This window comes from Protopterus annectens, chromosome 15.part0 (assembly GCF_019279795.1).
Source record: "Protopterus annectens isolate FY-2018-M chromosome 15.part0, PAN1.0, whole genome shotgun sequence".
In the NCBI taxonomy this organism is placed as follows: domain Eukaryota; kingdom Metazoa; phylum Chordata; order Ceratodontiformes; family Protopteridae; genus Protopterus; species Protopterus annectens.
The window spans coordinates 182,895,394-182,901,914 of NC_056749.1; positions in this window are offsets into that span (position 1 = coordinate 182,895,394).

A 6,521-nucleotide genomic window follows, 5' to 3' on the forward strand; every position below is an offset into this window, starting at 1 on the left:
ACAAAACTCATTACCACAATCAACAGAACATGCTGGTGGGACAAGTTCATAACCCAGAGACTGCCCATGCTGTGGAATAGACTTCCCATACATGTCAACCAGGGCACCTCACTGGTCCTCAAGAGAAATCTTGATGAGTGGATGGGAAACAGAAAATTCACCCCAGGGATCACTCCAGTGGCTCTACTTGATAGAGGCACTGGGAACTAATGTTGGGTGGCACGATGCCAGGGCACGTCTATGAGCTAGGCTTGTAAAGGCTCCAGGGCTATTAGCCTAGTACACACCTATGAACTACATGTCCACACAACTGTGGAATAGGAAAACAGCTTAAAATGGCAATCACAACCCACCATTATATTATTCATCATGTACACCCATCACTTTACAGACATTCATCATCAGACCCATCCTTGGCACATTACAGTTAAAAGGCAATTTCAAAGCATGATCACATTATCTTGCTCCATTAACAGACCTAACCTCACACACACACACACACACACACACACACAAACAGCAGCTTCCCTTAAAGAGGCTTGTATTACTCTTGTTTGCTGTAAACAGTGATTGTTTTCTCCCCCTTTTAATCATACAAACAGATATAAACAAAGTAAAACACCGTCCCCATAAGACTACACTTTTGAAGTCCAGACACCAGTGACCATGACAGACTTTGCAATTAATGACAATACTTTCATAACAAGAGAAGCGCTGTAAAAAATGAATTTACGACATGCTCTCAAAAACTAATTACAGTTTGAAACAGCCTCTTCATGTAGGTGAAGGAAAGTGGTAGAGAAATGCAAGAAAATTTCATCTATAAACTTAAGAGCGCTGTACCAGAAAGAAAGAGATAGTAAGGGCAGATCTAGTACAGTTTACAGTACTGTTTTAAGTATGCAACAAATTACATGGGATGAGCAGTGCTAAACTGATGTTACTATCTATGTCTCTGTGAAGGCTTCCGTGTAAATTGTAATTATCTCAGCATAACTTCTAATACATCAGCTTTATCTGCAGCAGAACAGTCACTACACCAGCAGTAACACTGCACCACAGTGCATCATGGGATAATCAACATGTACCATGGGAGCTCATGCTTTTCTTTATGCCTCCCTAGTTGCTTAAAACATTTTGAATTATGCAAATACATTAGCTATTTTCATGTGTTTGCTTCTGACTTTAGTGATGATGAAGGGATGAGACGTTTAATGATTCTGTTACAGAGAGGGCACCGTTTAGTGCTCTGCCTGTCGACTGCCACTTTAAATGATAAGCACTGGGTGCAACTTAAACAGAAAGCAAAACAAATGGTAAGCACTGGGTGCAACTTAAACAGAAAACAAAACAAATGATAAGCACTGGGTGCAATTTAAACAGAAAACAAAACAAATGATAAGCACTGGGTGCAATTTAAACAGAAAACAAAACAAATGATAAGCACTGGGTGCAATTTAAACAGAAAACAAAACAAATGATAAGCAATGGGTGCAACTTAAACAGAAAACAAAACAAGGCAAATAAATTTGCTACACAGCAGCTATGAGGCTAGTGGGGAAAAAAAGAGCAGCTTTTTCTATGCTAAATGCTTTTGTACCAATACAGTAAATGAAAAAATAGATTTTTATGTCTGTATTTTCCTAATATCCATGAGCTAGTCAGAATATTAGACACTGTACAAGTTGCTTCTGTACTGTACATTTCATGAGTTATAAGAAATAAAAATGTCAAATGCATAAACTGAAAAAAATAAGCTGTTTTGCACTAATATTTTTACGATTTAAAGTTCCACCGATCAATTTTAATATAGAAAAGGGCCATACATGCATCAGGCAAACAGTACAGACATAAAAAGAATGCAGACTTTTTAAAAGGGCAACATGCATAATGGATAACAGCAAGCAAATATCCTGTGGCAAGTGTACATATAACGGACAAAGTATGTGAACAGAATTCAAACAACAACAGTGATGAGAATGCTCAAGTGATTTAAGCAAAACCATTCAGTTGTGAGAAATATTCCAAGAAATACCGTGCTAACTTTCTCATAAATGTCCCACCCCCTTCACTACTCACATTTACAGATGTCGCTGTGACAGCAGACCAATGAGAAAGCACAGCAAAACAATGGTAGTTCTGCGGTCATTTCAATGACAGTAAAATGACTGCCGTAAGCTCTTAGCCATTTATTAAGAGTCAACAGCCAAGAGATGGCTGGAGTACAAGCAGTTATTATCTCTGACTGTAACTGGAAGCGAAGGTCTACATAATTAACAAGGTTTCCATATACAGTGGCATAATTTACATTTCAACTAAGCAGGTCCGCATTAAAGAACTTCACCAAAACTGAACCTGTAACAGAGATGGTAATATCGGAATATGTATCAAGTATCCTTGGATAAATCTCATCTGCTAATAAATTAAGGCAGTGGTTTCTTGTTCAATTTTGTCTGCACCTTACATTTGCTTTTAAAGTAAACAGTAACGATGCATAGAGTGATTAATACAACCAATATTTTACCTATATGAATTAAAACACATTTCCCTCATTCATTAGAGCACTGCCAAGAATCAAACCAGTTTTATGATGAACTGCATATGTATTTTCTGACCGCAAGGCTGAAAATTGTCAGCACTTTATAAACCACACCTAAAATGCTGTTAAATGACTGGTCATGTTTCAATAAATGTGCAAAAAATAATAGTCATTTATTGGGGCATATGCTATAGTATTTTGCACTTCAAGTTTTTAAAGCAGTATTTCAACAAGCAAGTAGAATTTTCTCGCCATTTGTAAGTTGATCTTAGACGCGATTTATTTATTTGCTGTTAAGTGAGTTTTTGGCTGAATTTGTTTACCTGGCTAGACCACTAATGAGAAACTATTTTCAGACTTGGCCCAGAAGTATCCACTTAAAAGTAGAAGATGCACCAAAAGTAAACACATGTAACTTAAAATACAGTGATGGTTTACAAACTGATCTTGATGAGATTCAGTCAATGCACTACACATAAAAGATGAATGGATAAAAACTATGTATACAAGGCATCTATACTTTACATTAACTTCCTGTTAAAACTTACTGGGCTACTTGTTAGCTAGAATTATCTTAACCTTTTGTACACTCCGTGTAATATCAAACAAGATTCCATAAACACTGCTTAAAGACCATATGCAAAGTATACATATATAAGGAGCAGTGTGTGTAATAAATCAAACCATTCTGCTTTGTGTGTGCTCACACGCTCTGGTGAGAAAAGTGGATAAAAGTGCAGTGATTTTTTTTTTTTTACATGAAAAAAAAACTTAAATCATACTTTTTTTCTGCCTAGGTAAGTAATCCATGGAGCTTCCTGAAATCATGTCATTATGCTGGGCAAACGGACAATCTTATAGGGAAGTAGGAATTCACAGGAAAACAAACAAAGCAGTGGGTACTAAAGCAAGACACTTCATTTGGGTAGGCAAGCAGGGGTGAAACCGATGGGACAATTATTTTTAACTAATATAGTGATTTATGTTGGTATCATCTGTGTGGAAATATCAATGTGAAGGTACAGTTGTGCAAGTTGAAATTACCATAACAGTAGATGTTCAAATCATCACTGCTGCAGTAGCCTCAGCTGTATGGATTATATCTTGACAAATATACAACAGACAGCCAGCTTCCAAAGCTTCAGGGTAGCCCCGTACTTGCCCAACCTGCCAAGCAGCTCGAGCTGAGCTGATTAATGCAAGTTTGAGTGCAAAGCCCTTCAGACCTTTTCTGCCAGCAAAGAGAGGGAAGCTGAGCCCAGAAAGGATAATACTAAGAACAAAAAATTTCTCAAACTGGCATAAAAAAAAAAAAAACTAAAAACAAGGGGATGGAGGAATGGAGTGACTACTGCAGAAATGGTCATTCCAACAGGTACTGTTGTGATACGTTCAACTTAACACAATGGCACAGTGTTCATCATATTGATCAAGGCTATGGCAATTTAACCATGCAGCTGCACGGATAGCCAACTACATTTGGGAGGTGGAAGGAGAAGAGTCCAGGAGCCCCTAGAGAATGGTATAAGCAAATCTTGATCTGGACCTAGAGAAGGAATCAAGCTTAAAAGTATGCACAGAGGACCTTAGTAGCAGCTTCTAGAATTCAACCCTTTCCAAAAAGCCATAGCTGAAGCCCATGCCCTGATAGAGTGGACCTTGACTCTGCCTGGAATAGTTTTGTTTGCTGACTACAACAAAAGTTAATATCCTTAGGCAACCATTTTTTTTTGGTACAGGTTGTCCCTTCTTACCTTCACAAGAAATGAACAACAGATCTGAAGACCTGAAAGATTTAGTTCTGTCCTGAAAGTATCAGAGTTTTGTGGACATCCAAGGTTTGGAGCATTCTCTGAATTTTTAGGTTCAGAAAAGAAAACAGAGATGAACAGTTTGGCTTAAAGTAATTTTACTTTAGGCATAAAAGGATTATTTCTCAATGAAACCCTATCCCTAAGGAAAATGGGATAGGTTGATTCACTATCAGAGCTTGCAACACAGATACCCTTTATTTTATGGAGGACACAGCAATCATTAAAACTGTTTTCCATGCGAATAACCTCAAATCAGCCAAATTATCTGGATCAAATGGAGTGAGAGTGTACACCAACACAAAATTAAGATCCAAAGAGGGGTCAATGGTTTTCTTGGAGGGAGGTTTCTTATGCAAAACTCCTTTCAAGAACATTTTCACATGAGGCTGCATTGAAAAAGGATCACCCATGGACAGACATGCTAAAATGGCCAATAAATTAACCTTGACAGATGAACAAGAAAGGCCGTAGGATTGTAACTCACACAAATATTGTAAAAGCAGAGAACAAGTAGTCCTGAATGGGTGCTGGTTATGTTGTTGGCACCACATTAAAAAACATCTGAAGTCTGGATAAATAGGGATATGATAAGTATCTTTTAAGTCCAGTGTTACCAGGAAACTTGAAGGAGGAAGAAGACGTGAGGTGACATCATTTTGAATTTGGGCACTATCACAAACAGGTTTAGAAAAGAGAGAGAATTGGTCTCTAAGCATTTCCTTTCTTTAGCATTCTGAACATCCTTGAATAAAAAACTGTTCCCCACCTGAGAAGGAGGAACTAATTATATCACTCACTGGGACAACATGTGATGAAGAACATGTGGAAACAAGACAGTCTGATCTGGATGATAAGGAATGATCCCTGGAAATAATTAATTTCACTTCCTTGCCATCTGTAACCCTGATGAATGATTTTCAGAACACATTTATTTGAAAACACTCATTAAAATGGAGATTCAAACTTTCTGGAAGAAAAGAAGGGTCCAGGGTGGGAGGGGGGTCACAAGGTCTCTTGAACAATCATACTTGTTGGACTGTCCTTGCTTTTCAAGGCTTCTTTTTGGAACTACCTCACATTTCTTCTAATAAATCTGTTTACCTGAAATTTGCTGAGATGGTTTATTCTGTTTTTTTGCCAAAATTGAATGGGGAAGATACAATAATCCCTTGGACAATTTGGAAAAGGAGAGCTAAAAAATCTTAGATTCCCTGAATTGGCTTGCCCCTTTCATCACACTTTTTGATCACCTCTGTGGCACAGGGGCCAAACAATCTCGATCTAAGGGAGAATTTAAACAGTTATTTTTGTTATCACCTGGGATGTTCTCAAAATGCAGGCATGCAAACCTCCTCAAAACCACCAGTGGCCATAACCCTAGAAGCAGCATCAGAGACATACACACACTGTAATCAATGAGCAGTGATTTCTGCAATAAAAAACTATGCTGTTTAAATCAGTTTTTGTTTACTCAAGAAAAAACTGCAGATAAAACATTCCTCATGCTTCCACAATTTGTCAGAACAATAAAATGAGTCTGACAATTCAAAATTCTATAAATCAAAATTAAAGTAGATACTTCTTTCCTATACCTATCAATCTTTCCATCCTTATCAGGAAAAGTAGGATTAGAATTACTTAAGTGCTTAGCAGCTGTTGAGTCAGGTTTGGGAATACTGACCTGTCTGTCTTTTTAGGGGCAGCAAACGGGAAAATTGCAGGCAGTAACACATCTAACAGGAAGAATGGGTGCAGATTCTGCAAAATCCTTTTTGTAACAACTTAGTATTTTTAGGGACTGAGAAACAGTGTTCTACTGAAAACAATGGTACATTCTAGCAAATCTCAGAAAGACATTGGGAGAATCAGAAACTGAGCTCTTCTCAAGAGTCCGAATCAGAAACCTAAGGGAAAAAAAACTATATCCATCCCTTTATTATCCTGTTCAGATTCAGAATCTTGAACCTGTTCATAAAAAAGGGAATCCCTCTTTTTACCAGAAACTACTTTACAAGAATCCCTGTTTTTACCAGAAACTACTTTACAAGAAGGATCAATAACCTGAATTAAACCCTTAGCCAGACAGGATAAATTACTCCTATCCAAAGAAATTTGAACAGTAGTAGATACACGTTTAATTTTCCAGTTCTTTTTGAAAGGAAAAATGG